Source organism: Macaca nemestrina, chromosome 17 (genome assembly GCF_043159975.1).
Source record: "Macaca nemestrina isolate mMacNem1 chromosome 17, mMacNem.hap1, whole genome shotgun sequence".
Lineage (NCBI taxonomy): Eukaryota > Metazoa > Chordata > Mammalia > Primates > Cercopithecidae > Macaca > Macaca nemestrina.
In genome coordinates, this window is record NC_092141.1 from 79,092,454 (window position 1) to 79,112,955 (window position 20,502).

A 20,502-nucleotide genomic window follows, 5' to 3' on the forward strand; every position below is an offset into this window, starting at 1 on the left:
CTATCTTTAACTCACAGGACATACAGCAACAGTCTAAGTCTCCTGAAAAGCCCTAGAATAGTCAACAGATATAATTTCTCTTTCACACTTTTTTGAGCAATCATTAAAAATAACTGAAGCAAATCTAATTTCGATGAAAGGGCTATCTTTGGATGCCATGAAAATGTGATAGGAGAATATGTATTTACATTTTAATTAGTGTCAAATATTTTTATTGGTGTCAAAGTTAGATACACATTAACTTTTAAACCCATGTGTTCTAAAAGTGACATATAGCTTACTCATACTTTATAATGTTTCCTAAACTTTGTTAGGCTCAGTTTTCTCATGTGTAAAATGGTGATAATAGCATCCGCCATGCAGGGCTGGTATGTGGATGCAAAGAAAAAATGTATACAAAGCATCTAATACAATGCTTGCTACATTGTAGGGATCTAATTTCTCCCATTTTAGACAACCCTAATATATTACTAATTTCTGTGTCTGCATTTCCCAGAATATATTGGAAGAATATTTTTTAAACCGTATTAAAGAAATGTGAAAGTTACAAAATATAGAAAGTAAAATCTAACATTTCTAAAATGTTTGAAATAATTCATTAAACACCAAAACATAATACCTAAAAAGGAAGGGTCATCTATCTAGGTTGAAGTTTGAGGTTCTAGTTTGTTTTTTATAGTTTTGCCAAAATTCAAACTTGAATGTTTTTTTTTTTTTCTCTGATGAAGAAATTATCTTCAAACAGCCCTTGGACACAGAGACAATGCTGTAAGTGGTGAAGTCAGCTTCAAGCTACCCGGACTTCAAAAGGAAACAGTCTGCAACTTGCTTATCAGCGTTTCATGGAACAGTTCTCAACCAAAGCATTACCACTCTCCAGGAAGTGTTTGGGGATATGTGAAGATGATTTTGGAAGCCACAACCATGGAGGGTATTTCTAATATTTATTGCCAGGGAGCCGGGGATGGTATACTCCTGCAGTGCACCATGGAGCCTGTAAATGGAAAAGCATCCCATCCAATTCGCACCCCCATGCATTCAAAAATATTACTACACGCACATATGCCTATGCATATGTGTACATAGTCATATTTTAAAAATATATATATGTGTGTGTGCAAAACAAAAACAATATCCATTTCATGATGTTAATATAAAAAAACATGCAGAATGATTGATGCACTTCTTAACGGCTGAGGGTCTTAGGAATTAATCTTGTCTCACTGAACATTGATTCTCAAATAAATTGTTCTGCAAAAATGCATCCCCTTAGAAGTAGTATGACATGCCCTGCCATGCCAACTCCTGTTAAATATTTAGACTGGCAAAAAATATTTAGGAGTCATGTAATTTGCTTTTTTTTTTTTTTTTTTTTTTTAACAACAACGAAAGAAAACCCTCAAGTTTTAAAATTCTCTCTCGAAGAAGCCATTGTCACAGGCCACTTTGGGTTGGGTAGGTAGTAAATCTGTGTGTGAGCCTACATGCCATGAATCTTCTTTAGGAATGGATGCTTTTTAAGGAAAGATTTTTGTAGGTGGTTCTTTTTTGTTCTGACATTGCATTTATATTCGGCTCCACCCCCACGGTCTTTCATTTAGTTGCACTTGCAGAAAGCCAACTCCTAAAAAGATATGTATTTTTCCTTGTCCTGTACTGGGGTGGAAACTCTTCTTATTTATATACACTGTCATAAACAGATGCTATAGAAATATCAACTCTTTTTTTTTTTTTTTTTGTAGCACCTTGTCTTTCCTCCTAACCTCATGGAGACATGAAGGAAACTATATCCTGAGAAAATGGATGATGGCAACACATTAGTGAAAATGTCATTGGAAGGGGACACTGCCCCAGAGCTATGTTGCTGAGGTGAGGTGTTTCTAAGTCTTTCTTTAATAACCTTTTTGGGTCCCTGAGCAGGGAGGTTTTGGATGAATTCTACCCAGCCGTGGTATGCCATTGTCTGATTCTTCCAGCCAAAATTTGCAACATCAAAGAAAAAACCAATGGATCCTTATGAGAAAATTGTTTCCTGGGAAAGCCATACATTTTGGAAAGGGGGAAGAAATTGTAACGTGGACCAAACTCTTTCTTGTCATTCAGAGTATCTATTGTAGCAACTGAAAAGCCCCATGTCAGTCAAAAAGGTGGTTTTAGGTCAGACATACCTTATCAAACATTCATCTACATATTATGAGTTTATTTATGAGAAACAAATATAAAGATGCTCGCATGTATTTCTAGCAGTATCCATATAATTGAACGCTTTACTTTTTAGTGAAAGGATTATCTTTCAATTTAGTACGAGCCTACCTTCCCCAGAGTCAAATTCTTTATTAGACAGATCACAGTATTTTCATACTCATATTCTAAGGCGGATATGGAGTTCACGAGATCACAGAATGTCAGAATTTGCTCAAACATCTTCCCATGCCCCTGCGCGAAGTTACATCAATGATCAGAAATTATGTTCCATGTTTCTTTCTCTTTCTACTCTACCCTGTTTTCATATTCAGTTACACTTCCTGGTTCTATTGAATACTGGAAGTGCCAAAATGTGGCAAGAAAGACAAGCTATAGCCTTACTGGAAACAAGAAGTGTTTAGAGGTAAGACTCGTATTATGAAATTTCTAATCCAGTTGCACAAATTTAAAAGTTTCTAATTTAAACTTCCCCCACATAATCTCATGTGGGAAAAACCTGTGCTTTTGATGTAATTTAATGAAGAGAGGTTAACAGGAAAGAGGCATTAGGAAAATCATGGAGGACCCAGCCAAGGGTAACTGGGGGTGCCTCAGGGGCCTGCCATCTCCTGCTTTGTTCTAGTCACACGTCTCAGAATACACCTGGCGTTCTGGGATCAACAATGTGGCTTATGTGACTTATTTCTTTGTTTTGTTTTGTTTGAGATGGAGCCTCACTCTGTCACCCAGGATGGAGTGCAGTGGCACAATCTTGGCTTACTGCAACCTCCGCCTCCCAGGTTCAAGCAATTCTCCTGCCTCAGCCTCCTAGGTAGCTGGGATTACAGGCATGCACCACCACTCACAGCTAATTTTTGTATTTTTAGTAGAGACAGGGTTTCACCATGTTGGCCAGGCTGGTCTTGAACTCCTAACCTCAAGTGATCTGCCTGCCTTAGCCTCCCAAAGTGCTGGAATTACAGGCGTGAGCCACTGCACCTGGCCTCATGTGATTTATTTCTGAAATGTTAAATTAAGTATAATATCTATTTTTATAAACAAATATTTATAGGTATATCAACTCTTTCTCTTGGATTATACATATCATTTTAAAACTATGATATCCTAAAACTTACAGAAGTCATGGGCTTACCACGGTTTCCAATTTGGTAGCAAACAGAGACTCTTTGAACTGTGAGCATAAGGGTTTGTTTCTGATGTTGTTTTGTTTTTGAGACAGGATCTCACTCTGTTGCCCAGGCTGGAGTTCAGTGGCACGATCATGACTCACTGCAGCCTTAACCTCCTAGGCTCAAGTGATCCTCCCAACGCAGCCTCCATGGTAGCTAGGACTTTAGGCACACCACCACCATGCCTGGCTCGTGTTTTGTATTTTCATAGATACGAGATTTTGCCATGTTGCTCAGACTGGTCTCAAACTCCTGGGCTCAAGCAATCCACCTACTTTGGCCTCCCAAAGTGCTGGGATTCAGGAGTGAGCTGTGACTGGTCCTATAAGGGCTTATTTATTGCAATAAAAAATGAACATATCATATTTTGCCTGTAAAGAAGTTTGCATTAAAGAAAGTATCATCTTCCAGCAGTGAAGTATTAAGATTTAAAGCAATATTACTACTTTTCACCTTCTTATCCAACTCAAACCAGAGCCACATCCTGTGAATTAAAATGACCAGAATATTAGCACCCTTAATTATAGCAATCTGTTTCTCTCTTTTTGTTGTCCACAGACTCTGTCCAACCCAGGAATATTATATTTGCATTATCACTGTTGAATTTGCATCAAAGTTATGGCTTGATTTTTCTTTTTTATGTCCTCTGGAAATCTCAAGCCCCAGTGACTAAAATCCTGAAAGATTTCAAGTGTTTCCCACTAGTAAATACAACAAGAAATTCGTTGCATCTACATATTTAGATTATTGTAAGAAGTCACATACAATATTCACTTTGCAGAACACGATTATGTAGACAGCACCTCATCTTCCAAGTAACTATTTGTCATTAAGTAGCTAGTATCATCTGTTCATCTAGTACTCTTGGCCTTTTTTACTCTTTAAACACAGAGCTTCCAAGAAGAGTTATAGGGCAGAGTTACAATGCAGTTATTTATTCCAGCCCTCTCACAAGACAACTATATTTAGGATATGATTTCACCAGTCTTAGACTCTGTACTTTGTAGTCTGGTACATAAACACCATTCAAATGTCCTCACAATTCTTCATATGAGCAAAAAGAGAAAACAGATCTGAGTTAGTTCTATAATTAAAATTATTAAAATATAATATCAAATACAATATATTACATGTGAGTGTGTGTGTGTGTGTGTATGTGATTCTTCTAAAAATATAGCAAAATGCTGATGGTGCTAATCTCTAGAAAAAGGGGTCGTGAATAATTCTATGCTCTTCATTAAAATTGTATGTATTTTACAGATTTTATAATGATTCATATGCTACGATTATTGGAAGTAAATAAAGACTTAGGGTGTCCTCAGTGATATGCAATTAACATTTATTCTCTGTCTGAAACTCTCAATTTTGTAATCAGAGCACTAAATGATTTATTAAAGGTATGGACTGCTTTTCAACCAGCAGAAGCATAGTAATATATGATATAGAGCGAGGAGGGAAGACAAAGCAACAGTGCAATTAGGCAAAGGCAAAGAGGTAGTTACAAATATGGGACATATTTTAAGAAAAGCCGATGCCACTGAGCAAAATTTGTTCTTGTCTAGGGAAAGGATGTTAATCTACAGTTAGTCTTTTAAGAGTGGTACGTGAAAGTATGAACATGACTTTGAAGATGAGTTGCTGTTTTAATAAAAAAAACCTAGGAGCCTACGGAAGAAGACTGCAGTGGTTTGTCGAGACTCCTCGTTTGTCTATTAAAATGGCAATTCATTCTTAATTCTTCCTTCTACTTCAACACCCAGTCATTACATTTTATCAGCTTCACATCCAAATCATCTCAAGCATCTTCACTGCCTTCACTCCCACTGTCACTCTTTGAACATAGGCTCTCATTTCTCACCTTAGCGACTTCCTCCAGGTTCTTTCTGCCTCCTGCCCTGCTCCAACCAGCACATTTTCCCCCTGTGGCTGCCAGATTTATTTTCTTTAACATAAATCTGCTGCTGCCACTCTCCTTCTTAACAAAATCTTCAGCATCTGCTCATCACCACATAATAAATCCCAAAAGTTATCATTAATCCACCTTCACTCGCCTTCGTTCTGTTTGTGCTCCAGCCTTTTCTCTATTTCTTCAACTACAATGGGTGTTTTCATGTGTTCCTGCATTTGTATATGTTGATTGTTCTGACTGAAGTTCCCTCCCTTACCTTTCATTCATGCTGGGAAATTCTTGCTACCTCTACTGAAATCGTTTTCCTTACTTCCTTGAGTAGAGTGAATTGGCTCTTCATTTGCACCCCCACAAAACTTTCTCTAAATTTAAAAAATAGCACTATTTGAAAACTAAGAAATGGCGTCTGATATTCAGAATACACAGCAATTCCCGGAACAGTTACAATGAGTAATTGTTTAAATTTAACAAACACTGATTTGGTACTTATATTCAACGTTCTGTTTTAAGTGCTTTGCAAAGATCAACTCATTTAATCTTCATGGAAACTCAGGAAATAAGTACTATTAGTATTCCTACTTAATACAGGGAGAAAACTTAGTCATAGAGAGTTTCAATAACTTGCTTAAGGTTTCATACAGGCCGGGACTTGAACCTAGAGAGTGCAGCTCTTGAATCCATGGCCTTGCCAACTTCAGCACTCTGCTATGTCCCTGAGATAAATGACAGTCATCAGGGCACATGCATTGGTAGAATTTCAGACTAATGAAAATGCTTCATAGGAGTTAGTAGGATATCAGCCTTCCATGGTTTATTCTTCATTAAACCATGTAGCCATAGAGGGTGGTAACCAGAAATTTCCTTTGAACCACAATGCTTGATTCAGGCAGCTGCTCGGAGTCACACAGCTTTACAATCTCTTCATTCACATAGTGCAAAAACCAGAACACCCTGTTCTCATTGAACCTAGTCTCTCCCAAAGTGGAGGAGATAGCCAGTTCTCATTAAGCTTTATGAAGCTACATGCTAAATGGAACTCAGGTTGCTTGGAGACCAGGTGTCCTTATATCTTTCGGTTGCCCGGGGTATTTCCTGGGGCAGAGCTTAAGAGTTGAAAGTCCACAGCTTGGGGATAACTTTTTTCTTTCTGAAAAAAATGGCTTTGATGTGGCTAAATCGGTTCCAAATATTGAGGCTACATACAAGCCATGATCTTTGGGGATATGTTTATTTTCTGATGAAATGGCAGCACTTTATGGTTAAGCACCTTGGGTGAATATATATAGCTTAGTGGTTAAGAGATTTGGACTGTATGTAATAATACAGTTCAGAATTTAGATTATTATTCCTTTGATAAATACTAAATTTAATGAAAAAAAATCATTGTTTTACAAATCTAGGCTAATTATGCACTTAATGTATTAGCTGTGTCATTTTTGTCAGATTACACAAGTGTTATCATATACAGTACATTCATTATATGCTATTCAAACATTATAGGAAAACATAGCATGGACTAGAAAAGTCCTCTATAAACATCTTCTAAAAGAACACTGTAACCTAAAAGTCTGGTGTATGACTCTAATTTTGAATCTATATACACACATATATTATCACAAAATTACTAATAATAATGTTTAAAAAATTAGATTGTACTTCAAATGTCATTTTAAACTTCGCATTTTAACTGAGCAGTAATTATGGCATGCAAAAACTACTTAGGAAGTATTATATGACATCATTTCCCTTGTATGTGGGAATCTGATAATTTAACATTGCCTAATTTCATATCTCTGAAATGTTCTGTATTCTAATAAATTAAAACAAATTTTGACATAAACTACCCCCTTAAATAGCAGAAATTAAAGTTTCTTCACACTTCTTTTACATCATTCTTGGAATTTTCCTGACTACTAAATTGACATAATAAGCTATCCAGGAACTTTGCTATTCCTCTTTATTTTAAACACATGCACAAACCTATCGATCGAACTTTATCCACATTACCTACTTACTTATATGCATTGCAACACCTCATCATTCTGGGAGCTCTTGTTCCTAACATTAAAGGAAGAAAAATCTCTCCCTCCCCTCAAACAAACAAACAAACACATTTTTATGTAATTTCCCATTAAACTTTCATGGTAAACAAATTTAATAACTTATGTTTAAAGAGAAAAAATGACCAAGCACAAAGAGACTGGAAAAGAAACACCTCTACAGATAGGACAACAATGACCAGATTTGACAACGGATTACTTTCTTCTCAGGCTCTTTGCCATGCTCCACAGTTATTTTTAAACACTTTAGAACACCTGGGAAAATTGTTTCTGTACAGGGTAATCCTCCATTAAAGAGACGCAGCAAAACATTGAAATACCTTCAGAAAAAACTGAACAGAATAGTGAAGGGATCATGCCAATGGAAGGATATTTAAAGAATATAGACATATCTAGAAAACATAAGAGAATAGTAGAAGAGAAAGCCTTTCCTCTTCCCTCTTCTTCCCTTCTTGCTTCTCTTCTTCTCTCTGTCTCTTTATTCCTTTTTTTCTCTCTCTCTCCTCCTCTCTCTCAATCTGTTTCTCTTTCTCTCTCTCTCTCTGCCTCTCTCCATTTGCCTCTGACACTCTCTGTCTCTTTGTATTTAAGTCTGAGGATATCTTAGAGCAGAACCAAAACAACAAAGTTACACCAAGGGCACGTTAATAACTGAATGTACAAGATTGGCTGTATTTATTTATATAAACCCTGAGGGAATACATTAGAATGAATGGGAGAAAATCTCAAGGAACCAGATTTCCATATAAGAAAATTTATTTGCAGCTGGGCGCAGTGGCTCATGCCTGTAATCGCAGCACTTTGGGAGGCTGAGGCGGGTGGATCAAGCAGTCAGGAGTTCAAAACCAGCCTGGCCAACATGATGAAACCCCGTCTCTACTAAAAATACAAAAATTAGCCAGGCGAGGTGTAATCCTAGCTACTAGGGAGGCTGAGGCAAATAATTGCTTGAACCCGGGAGGCGGAGGTTGCAGTGAGCCGAGATTGCACCACTGGACTCCAGCCTGGGTGACAGAGCAAGACTCCATCTCAAAAAAAAAAAAAAAAAGAAGAAGAAGAAGAAAATTTATTTGCTGTCAGAGGTGTACATAAATGAATTGCACTGAATAGTAGTGGTGGTGGTGATGATATTATAAATAAAATTTAAAATAATGATTAACATTTATTGATCCTTGTCAAATATATTACATGTATTTTCGCATTTAATCTTACAATAACTGCATGACTTAGCTACTTTTATTATTGTTATTTTACATTAATTTATATTTTATGTTAATAACTGAATGCATCATGTAATATTAAAGCCTTTTAAATTTCTTACAGGTGGAAAGGTTGAATGTAGGAATTTGACTCCAGATAGACACTAGTTAAGTATTATAGGGATATATAGCATACTAGAGACTGAGCTCATAAGTACTTTGCTACACTGAAGGGTTGTGAATCATTTATTTCTGAATTCACCATTGTATCTTCTAGACAAAGATGTAATAATCTCTCTAGCAAATGCTAAAAGCCATTGTGATAACGAAAGTGTAGTACGATTCAGGCAACTGGTAAATTGTAGTATTATGAGTTCATTGGTTTCTTGTTTTGTGACCAAATACAAATGTCACAATTTCTGCGTTGCCAATTTTGGAAGCCTTCTTCAAATGTCTTTATAATTATTATAATTATACACTTCCCACCGCCCCCCCCCCCCCCCACATTTATTGCAGACGAGGTCTGTTTCCCATTCACAGTACACAAGCACAGCTTAGAAAGCAATGGACTTTGGAAGGCTCCATCAGCCTTGCAGGCCCAATATAGTACATGAAACCTTCGCTTGTCCTAAGGATTCCCTCTTTAAAAGTCTTTCTTGACATAGCGACAGTGAATGGCGCCAGCTCATCTTTGATCTTGCTGTATTCTATTAATTTGAAGTAAGGAAAGACAAAGATTCATAAAGGGCAGCAGCTGTGGTGGCCCGAATCGCTACTTTAAATTGACTTTAAGACTCAATATATAGAATTCTCAAAACAGTTTGTGATATGGTTTGGCTGTGTCTCCACCCAAATCTCATCTTGAATTGTAGCTCCTATAATGCCCGCGTGTCCTCGAGCGAGGAGGAGGGGGAAGGGAATTGAATTATGGGGACGGATTTTTCCCATGCTGTTCTGCTGATAGTGAATAAGTCTCACAAGGTCTGAGGACTCTATCAAGGACAGTTCCCCTGTACACACTCTCCTACCTGCTACAATGTAAGAAGCGTCTTTGCTCTTCCTTCACTTTCAGCCATGGTTGTGAGGCCTCCCCAGCCATGTGGAACTGTGAGTCCATTAAACCCAGTTTTCTTTATAAACTACCCACTCTTGGGTATTTCTCTTTTTCTTTTTTTTTTTTTTTTTTTTGAGACGTAGTCTCACTCTGTCACCGAGGCTGGAGTGCAGTGACACTATCTCAACTCACTGCAAACTTTGCCTCCCACGTTCATGTTATTCTCCTGCCTCAGTCTCCCAAGTAGCTGAGACTACAGGCTTCTGCCACCACACCCTGCTAATTTTTTGTATTTTTAGTAGAGACAGGGTTTCACCGTGTTAGCCAGGATGGTCTCGATCTCCTGACCTTGTGATCCACGCTCCTCAGCCTCCCAAAGTGCTGGGATTACAGGCGTGAGCCACTGCTCCCGGCCACTCTTGGGTATTTCTTCACAGCAGTATGAAAGTGGACTAATACAGTAAATCGGCACCAGTAGGGTGGGGTGCTGCTGTAAAGATACCCGAAAATGTGGAAGCAACTTTGGAACTGAGTAACAGGTAGGGATTGGAACAGTTTGGAGGGCTCAGAGGAAGATAGGAAAATGTGGGAAAGTTTGAAACTTCTTAGAGACTTGTTGAATGGCTTTGAGCAAAATGCTGATAGTGATATGGACAATAAAGTCCAGGCTGAGGTGGTCTCAGCTGGAGATGAGGAACTTCTTAGGAATGGAAGTAAAGGTCATTCTTGCTATGCAAAGAGACTGGTGACCTTTTGGGCCACCCTAGAGATCTGTGGAACTTTGAATTTGAGAGAGATGATTTAGGGTGTCTGGTGAAAGAAAGTTCTGAGCAGCAAAGTGTTCAAGAGGAAGCAGAGCGTAAAAGTTTGGAAAATGTGCAGCCTGATTATGTAGTAGAAAAGAAAAAATCATTTTTGGGGAGAAATTCAAGGCAGCAGCAGAAACATGCATGAGCCAGGATCTAAAAGCTAATCACCAAGACAATGAGGAAAATGTCTCCAGGGCATGTCCAGCAGCCCCTCCTATCACAGGCCCAAAGGTCTAGGAGGCAAAAATGGTTTCCTGGGCTGAGTCCAGGGCCTTGCTGCTTCGTGCCATCTCAAGACTTAGTGCCCTGCATCCCAGCAGCTCCAGCCATGGCTAAAAGGAGCCAAGGTACAGCACAGACCATTGGTTTCAGAAAGTTCAAGCCCTAAACCTTGACAGCTTACATGTGGCATGGAACCTACAGGTGCACAGAAGACAAGAATTGAGGTTTGGGAACCTCCACCCAGATTTCAGAGGATGTATAGAAATGCCTGGATGTCCAAGCAGAGGGGTGCTGCAGGGGCAGAGCCCTCAGAGAGAATCTCCTGCTAGGGTAGTGCAGAAGGAAAATATGTGGTGGGAGCACACAGAGTCCCCACTGGAGCACAGCCTAGTGGAGCTGTGGGAAGAGAGTCACCATCCTCCAGAACCCCAGAAAGGTAGATCCACTGACAGCTTGTACTATGCACCTGGAAAAGTGGCAGACACTCAACATCAGCCTGTGAAAGCAGCCAGGAGGGAGGCTCTACCCAGCAAAGCCACAGAGACGGAGCTGCCCAAGGCTATGGGAGCCCACCTCTTGCATCGGTGTGACCTGGATGTGAGACATGGAGTCAAAAGAGATCATTTTGGAGCTTTAAGATTTGACTGCCTGCTGGATTTTGGACTTGCATGAGGCCTGTAGCTCCTTTGTTTTGGACAATTTCTTCCATTTGGAATGGGTGTATTTATCCAATGCCTGTACCCCCGTTGCATCTGGGGAGTAACTAACTTGTTTTTGATTTTACATGCTCATAGGTGGAAGAGACTTTCCCTGTCTCAGATCAGACTTTGGACTTGGACTTTTGAGTTAAGGCCGAAATGAGTTAAGACTTTGGGGGACAGTTAGGAAGGCATGATTGGTTTTGAAATGTGAGGATATGAGACTTGAGAGGGGCCAGGGGTTGAATGATATGGTTTGGCTGTGTCCTCACCCAAATCTCAACTTGAATTTTAGCTCCCATAATCCCCACGTGTCATGGGAGCGACCTGGTGGGAGGTAATTGAATCATCGAGAGGCGGGTTTTTCCTGTGCTATTCTCATGACAGTGAATAAGTCTCACAAGATCTGATGGTTTAATAAAGCACAGTTCCCCTGCACAGGCTCTCTGACTTGCTGTCATACAAGACATGTCTTTGCTCCTCCTTCACCCTCAGCCATGATTGTGAGGCCTCCCCAGCCATGTGGAACTGTGAGTCCACTAAAACCCTTTTTCTTTTTAAAGTATCCGATCTTGCAGATTTCTTCATAGCAGTATGAAAATGGACTCATATAGTTTGTTATCAAGATGAATTAATAAATTATAACATTTTATAATTAAAATAATAAATGTAGTAAGTGTTACATAATATCAAGGTTTCCATGGATGTAGTGGCTTCTCAGCATGTGAAATACATTTATCTTCAGATATTTATATTGGGATGCTTTGTATTTTCTTTTGTCTATGTTCTAGTGTATATATGAATGTGACACTGTGTGTGTGTGTATTAAATGATATATTTTCTGTTTCTTTTGTTGGAGCATAAGATTTTTAAGGGTGGGACTCAGTATTTGTAAGTATGGTTCCTTACAGTGGCTGGTAAAGTTTTATCTAAACAAGCGCTCTGATCTTGCAGAAATATGACAAAATATCAATAGTTAAAATTTATCATCAAAATTTGTTTAACTTTTCAAACTTCTGAATCTCATCACTCTACCAAAAATATTGTGCATTTGCATGTATTTTACAGGATAAACTTGTACATGTTCATTATTTACGGACTCGTTTTCAATACCCTGGAGGAACCTATTGCTGAAAAGGAACATGGCAAGAAACCCCTTTGCATTGTAACATTGACTGGGTATTTGATTATTCTTATGGATGGTGCATTTTTATTTCAGTAAGATGATTTGTGCTAATTCCTGAAAATGTTTTTGCAATGTGATTTATGAGAGTTAAAGTCAGCTCTGAATACTGGATTTTGGATAAGCTGACAGCAAGGCAGTCTGATAACATGTGACTACCCCTATTCTCTAGTAGCCCCAGGCCATTTTCCATGCCATTCAATAAGAGGAGTTTCCATTACAACTAATTTTATGTGTTCTGAAGATCTTTCATCCTATGGCACAGTGCGGCATCATTTAAAAATAGAAATGCCTATAAGACATTTCTTTATTTTCTTCCCATTGTGACACGTACTTTTTTTTAAGTGTGTATACACCACCCAGACACTGTTCACTTTAGTACCTGATTCTTTGTGGTGTCTGTAATTTCCTAGCTCTGTAAGGTCAACCTTCAAAGTTCAGATGAGAAAAGAAACAGGCACATTTGTGCATATTTCAGTCTGGCTGAGGGGAAAAAAATGAGCTTTGAGCTGGCTACCTCATACTCTTTCTCCTAGCATGCCCCACTTTTCTACTCTGATGAAGAAACGTAAAATACAATATTATTCATGTAACTGTATAGGGAAAAACTGGCTTTCTCTGTTCCCCAGACTTTCCTGTTGACATAGCAAGACATAAATAAATTCCTAAATTAATTATGGTAAGTGATTCACAATGTATCAGTAAATATCTTGCCTAGATGAAGTTCAAATTACTTCAGAGGATTTATTAAAATCAACAAATTAACCAAAAATGTAAGCTGAGTTCCTAACATATGTAAATGGCTTATTTATTTATTGTTTTAACTCTAACTTAAACTGAGATCCAGTTTCTGGTTTGTAAGAAATAGCAAGATAAGACCTGGTAAGTTAGATAAAAGAATTCCTTTGGCTGGCTGGGCGTGGTGGCTCACGCCTGTAATCCCAGCACTTTGGGAGGCCGAGGCAGGTGGATCACAAGGTCAGGAGATCAAGACCATCCTGGCTAACAAGGTGAAACCCTGTGTCTACTAAAAACACACACACACACACACACACACACACACACACACACACACACACACACAAAATTAGCCGGGCGTGGTGGCGGGCACCTGCAGTCCCAGCTACTTGGGAGACTGAAGCAGGAGAATGGCGTGAACCCGGGAGGCAGAGTTTGCAGTTAGCTGAGATCCTGCCACTGCATTCCAGCCTAGATGACAGAGCAAGACTCTGTCTCAAAAAAAAAAAAAAAAAAAAACCTTTGGCTAAAGTTGGATCTAACTTTCATACTTAATATTACTATATATTCATGTATAAAACCTGAATACTATTATGTATATGTATAAAACATGAGAGACACACAAAAACAATTTTTAAAAATCGATTTTGATAAACACCTATTTTCTGAATTATACACACTTCAGTTTTGCTCCAAAATGAAAGGTGTGATAATTAACTCAAATTCGTGATTATGCTTTGAAGCCAATGCAATTGCCAAATCGATGCCTCTCAAACCTTCTTCACCAAACTGTGTTTTAAACTGAAAAACCTTCTCCATTCCTTCAGCTCACAGCACTGACATGGTCTTTGGCTTTCAATGATTCTTAAACTAGAATTTCTTCAGGAAAGCTATTTACAGCTAAAGGTAAAGAAGCCCATTTGTTAGCAGATATCTAAGAAAGAATTTTGTATTGATGCTCTCTCATTCAAATTCAAAAGGGGATAAATGTGGTGTTGATGCTCTCCCATTCAAGTTCAAGAAGGGATAAAATAAATATCTTTATGAAAAGGCTTCTGTGTTTCATCAGCTAATACACGAAATTTAGATGACACACATAAAAGCAGATCCCTTAAATCCTAGAGATTACAAACCGTTTGAAATGACAATTGTTCTAAATAAACATGTGATTCACATGGAAAATTTTTGTATTTGCTCTACCTATTCAACTTAGTTCACCTTTCAGTAATTGGTAGTGTTCTTCTAATGCATTAATCCATTGAATAACATGTGTTAGGTTACTTTTTCAATATTTTTGAACAGTTTGTCCTTACTTCAGACCAGTTCAGTGTTTTTTAAAAATAAAATAGCACTCTCGTATAGCTTCATGTAATATTCTATTGCCATCAAACACATTACAATGATTATATTAATATATGAACAAGTTGCTTCCCAGTACCATTCAGATGCAAATAACTCCTGTCTACTCTACCAAACATACTTTTATTTGTAATATAGCTTTTTATAAATGGCTTAAATACGGAGAGCTACTTATCTATATGCTTTTTATCCCCCAACCCACCTGTCTAAAAATACCTCCAATAGACGGTTTTGCTCATAGAACTTTCTTGCTTTCTCTCTCTTTTCTTCCATTTCTTTCTTTCCTTCCTTCCTTCCTCCTTTCCTTCCTTCCTTCCTTCCTACCTTCCTTTCCTCCTCCTCCTCCTCCTTCTTTCCTTCCTTCCTTCCTTCCTTCCTTCCTTCCTTCCTTCCTTCCTCTCTCCCTTCCTCCTTCCCTCCTTCCCTCCTTCCGTCTCTCTCTTTCTCTTACTTTTCTGACGAAGACTTGAGTAAAAGATTCTTTATATGACAACAAGTATCCAGACTGAAAATTTCTCTTTAACTTCCTCTTTTTATTATGTTATCAAGTTGACACAGTGATACAGTAAAAAGAAAAAGGGTATTATTTTCATCCAACTTTGTCTATTTTCAGATGGAGTTCTTTGTATGAAAGAGTCAAAAATCATAGTTTATTGAGATATTACTTGGTATCAGGGTATGGTATTAATAAAATCACCCAATGGAATTCTTGCTTTGTTTTGACAGATTAAAGCTTGCAAAGAACTTAGCACAGCACCTAGAATTGGGTATCATTAATTATAATGAACATTTTACTGAAAAATGTGTTGCTTTCTCGACAACTGTTACCCTTATGGGCTATATGGTTTAGATATAATCCACTGGAAAACATGTTTATTTTCTCAAAAAAGATTCCTTAGGTGGCCATTGCTGAGGATTATATATGCCTCAGGATACTGTTCTAAAAAGTTCTTGATCCAATTTATGAGAGTGAGATAGTCAAGGACCAAAAAGTATTCATTCTTATGGTTTTCCAGGTTTATAGATCAGGAGTCTAGAAATTAATTTCTTGTTTTTACAAATAGTATTTTATTGAAACACAGCCATATACATGTGTTTACATGGTATTCACGGCTGTTTTCAAGCTACAATGCTGTAGTTAAATAGCTGTGACCAGAGACCACATGTAGCCCACAAAACCTAAAATATTTACTGCCTGGACCTTTAGAGAAAAAAGTTGCCAATATCTTGTATAAATGGTCAGCAACTATTAATTCAGCTGAAAGTTAAACGATTTATTCAATAAAGATTAGCAAAAATTTACAAAATTTTAGAACTAGGAAGCAGGCAAATACTTTTCTTATAGAGCTTAAAGTTAATCTAGCTGAAACAGACAAAAGTGTAGAACAAAGTAACCTAGACTGTTTATTTTTTTGAAAGTCTTTAAATATTTCAATGCTTCTCTTTAATAAGACTTCCAAGAAAAAAATTTCCCAATTTATTTTACAGATGGGAGTGCATTTTGGCAGAGTTGTTATCAAAACTCGGCTGTCTTTTGGGGGCAAACAGAGGAATCAAAATAAGGATTTATCTCCACTTTGACAAAGGGAAGAGAATAAGCCCACTTTTGACAAGTCAACACGTGCAAAGTCCATGTTTTCAACCACAAGGCAAAAATTAGTCTAAGATTTAGTATTATCTTAATTGCTGAAGTCGATACTCACTCACAATACTTCTGTCATTGAGTCTCATATTTATAAGAGGCAGGTGATGTGTGGATTGTGCTTCTATGAACAACCAAATTATCTGTTTAATCCAATGCAAGCAAAGTGATGGGAATTTTTCCAATGCTATTATTGATTTTGTTCTTCATGCTACAATAGTAAGGCTTACGATTCTAAGGCGCTGCCCAACGGTGGGGCAAAACACAGGTTTTATAAACCGTATTAGTGCCGAGTATACTGTGCATTGGCAAGGCAATGGAAAACAAAAATGGAGGTCCTGTGTTTTGAAGATATGAATGGATACACAGGCAGGTTGATGGCTACTCTTTTCACTTGAAAACTAAAAACCCTTCTAGGGAAGTGAGTTATCCAGTTAAATCTTTCCCTGCCAGAGCAAACATAAAGACAAGATGTAGTGCTCAGAGGAAAAAGCATTAATCAACACTGTCATAACATGCCCCTGGATTCCTTTGCTTCATTTCAGAAGGTGACATCAAGAATAATTATCATCAGTCATGCAGATTTCAAGACTCTTATAGGAGAAATTATGTTAACATCCAACCTCAAATGTAAAGAGCACTTTTAAATGTTTGTGTATAATGCTCAAAATCAGAAAAAAAAAAAAATCTCCCCAACTCCTTAAGGCATTTTCAGCCACATTAAACTAAAATAAATTCAGCAACAGAAACTAGTTCTCATGAATTCTGGCACTAAATCAGTGAAGACTCTATCAACAAAAATATCACTCTCTGGTTTTCAGAGATGAGGTGAAAAAAAATCACTGGAAATATACAACTTTGCTTGACTTCCTATCAATAGTTATTCTTACCGTCAATAGACATGATGAGTTGGAGACACAGGTCTGGATAATATTGTTTCCTCAGTGCCTAGATACATCCTGAAAGAACAGATTGGCCTTTTCTTGTATTTCAGTTGAGAGGTATGAATAAGTTTTGAGCTTTTTTCTAGCCCCTCAAAGCCTTCAGCTTGGTCTAGCAGCCCTCTGAATGCACCCACAATCAATTATCTTGGATCAAAGACAAATGCAAACAAGAAGAATGCAGTTTCCTAACATCTGTGGGACACAGGGTGAGAATTAATATGGAAGGCCATATACTGTATGCCTAAGTATTTAAATTAGAAATCAAGTCAAAATGATTAGATAAAATCTTTTCCATTCAACTGTCTTGACAAATATAGCTTATAGCTTTTTAATGATGTGGCTAGTCAAGCTTGAATTTAGAATTCTCAGATTCTTTGCCGTTTCTTGTCGGCACATAGGAGTAAGGAAGTGCCAGTCCCTAGGGTCTGGCTGTAGGCTCACCTGGTGTGTCTCTTCTCCTGGTTCTGAGGCAACTGTGAGAATACTTGCAGGTGTGCCTGTACAGATATTCACCTACAAGTTGCAAGATCCTTCCACACCCCTCAACGTCTCCACCCTTATAAATAGCTACCTTGGTCTACTTGAACCTAGGGTTATGGGGTATACATATGGGTGATGGTCTTGGAGGATTAACCTAGAAGCAGGTTCTAGCTCTTAGGGCAAGAAATTCAATGATTCTAGATTTTCCTGGAATATAGTCTAGAAAAGAAGCATAGTTCCTTGGAGGGCATGTCCCCTTATTCTCTCTTTGCTTCATGAGGAGGGGTGCATCCAGACAAGGGACAGAATTGCGTCCTCTAAAGTATGACCTTGGCACAGAGACTAGAGTACCACTGATGTGTTTCTATGTCAGAAATGCATACTTCTACAATCTTCCATCATACATGTTATTCTTGCCTATAAAGTATAATCTAGAAAATATTTAACTCTCAATTGGAAGGGGAAAGATCATTCTTCCATTAGGTTGTTGTACAGCATTTTGTGATAACTTAGGTCAAAGTTCTAAATTGATAAGATCAAATCAAATGGCCCATGACTTTTGCAATTGTTTTCTGAATGATTTTTTAAAATTGAATTTAGCATGGGTTATTACATATAAGCTGTGGTCAAACCTGCATGGACTCAGCTTCATCCCCAATGAGTCCTTTTCATTGTATTTTAGGAAATACTCTGTACATGGGATACCATGACTTTATGTGAGTTTGGTCTAGTTTAGACTCTTTCCATTCATACTAATGTCTTATATGTCAGACTGTTCACTGCAAAATGAACCTCCCTTATACATGTGTTTCTTCAGGGAGCAGGTCTCTGGGGTTTATTCACTTTCTTCACTTTCTATGATCCTCTTGACACTTTTTTTTTTTTTTTTTTTTTGAGAGGGAGTCTCGCTCTGTTGCCTAGGCAGGAGTGCAGTGGCGCGATCTCGGTTCACCACAAGCTCCACCTCCCAGGTTCATGCCATTCTCCTGCCTCAGCCTCCCAAGTAGCTGGGACTACAGGCACCCGCCACAACACCCGGCTAATTTTTTGTATTTTTAGTAGAGACAGGATTTCACCATGTTAGCCAGGATGGTCTCGATCTCCTGACCTCATGATCTGCCTGCCTCGGCCTCCCAAAGTGCTGGGATTACAGGTGTGAGCCACCAGGCCCAGCCTCCTCTTGACATTTTTGAACAATCTTCTCCATCCCTTCTTTACTCTACAAGTCATTTTGATTATACAGAAATGCTTTGTGCCTAGAAACAAATGTCAATTCAAAGGCAATTCTTCAAGTTTCCCAGAAAATTGACCTCACAGATCATAAAGGCATTGGCTGAGGCAAACGTTTCCTTCTGAATAGGAACCTCAATGGACTCGGTCATTTGTATATGCATACTTCATTTTACAATGTTGCCAAACAAGGTTGGATGAGGGGTAAGAGGATAAGTAATTACTTTAGCATCAGACTTCTACAGTTAACATTACAATGAAATATAAAACTGGGGGCTTGTTATGGAAAGACTTTGAGTCAGCCCCTTTGAGTCAGCCCCTTACCTTGAACAACCCTTCTATTCCATCAGATACCTACTTCAACCCTCACTTTGGAAAGAATCTAATGATATATCCATTCTCAGAAATCCATGGACTTAATCTGAGTTGTATTCATTTATATTTTTAAGCAAGCAAAGCTACAAAGTAAATAAATATATGAAGGATGGATGATAAAACTAAGTAACTCTAAGGTAAGCAAGTTAGACTTTTCCTGGGTTCATGTGTAAACTATGGCAGTGATCATCTCTAATGCCTTCTATGAATGTCATTGCAAATGATAAGCATAATGCCCAAACGTCACTTTTATTTTGCGTTATATACATATTTTTATAGCTGGCATTTAACTAGTAAGGTCAACTATTAAGTAGAATGCTTACTCAGACTTATCTTAAATAGAGTTCAGACTCTTCCCAGAGGAAACAGTCTTTCCTTTTGCACCAGCCCAGACCAGCTGCAATTTGTTGAGTTGAGAGGACTGGCACAGTTCTCATTTTCAACATACCCAAATAAATTGTAAATGATTCCCTGGAGGTCAGTAAGTCACAATGAACTAAAATCTCCATTTTTCCCTTTCTGCAGGACTACAGTGTTCTTCATATATTTTTTTAAAGCCACATTCTATTCCAGGAATCTTGGAAATAAGAAATCATAATAACTGTAATTTACTGAGTGCACCTTATTCTGTGCTAAGTCCTTTACACATCTAATTCAATGCTCACAATAGTAGACCAGTACTGGGAACACCTTCATGTAACAGATACAGAAACAGAAGATCAGAAAATTTTGGTGATTTGACCAAAATCACGCTGCTTAAAACACGTAGAATGGAGATTCGGACCTAAACCTGGATGACTCTAATAATTCATGCTTTAACTACTACGTGAGGTTTTTTGATTTTTGTTTTTTTTTCCCAGTAGACCAAAATCTTTGGCCTCAGAATACAGTTGTGTTTCTTTCTTCTAGGATGTAGCAGTATTCTTATTGTGTTCAGGAGTGCCAATCATGGAGTTATTCAATAAGACCAAAAATCTGAGGTCCTTTCTAAGAATTGTCTTGATGGCTTATTGAAGCCACTGTGTATTACATAACACAATAACTTATTCTCTTCTGTGGTTCCCCAAAGGGTGGCACAAATCTATGAACACTCCTATAAAACAGCGTTGGTTATGATAGCCCTCTGGGTATAGTCTCAGAATATGGTTCCAAAACATTCATCTCCCCCTTCTAGCAGTTTCCAAAATCTGGTACCTAATAAGCAATTTAGCAACGATTCAAATCTT

At 38.0% G+C, this 20,502-nt stretch overlaps 1 protein-coding gene and 1 pseudogene across 2 annotated transcripts in view; both read left to right on the top strand.

Annotated features, from left to right (window-relative positions):
- LOC105469072 (potassium inwardly rectifying channel subfamily J member 2) overlaps positions 1-11,897 on the top strand; it is a 46,038-nt gene extending 34,141 nt beyond the window's left edge. The window contains exons 3-5 of one of the 2 annotated variants that reach the window (XM_071083517.1): positions 729-931; positions 1,743-1,869; positions 2,517-11,897. The gene's annotated coding sequence lies outside the window, so the exon portion shown is untranslated. Of the gene's footprint in view, positions 1-728; positions 932-1,742 lie in introns of both variants that reach the window. The other variant, XM_011719656.2, reaches the window with a different exon arrangement.
- Positions 1,745-20,502, top strand: part of LOC105469073 (calmodulin-1-like) — a 45,084-nt pseudogene continuing 26,326 nt past the window's right edge.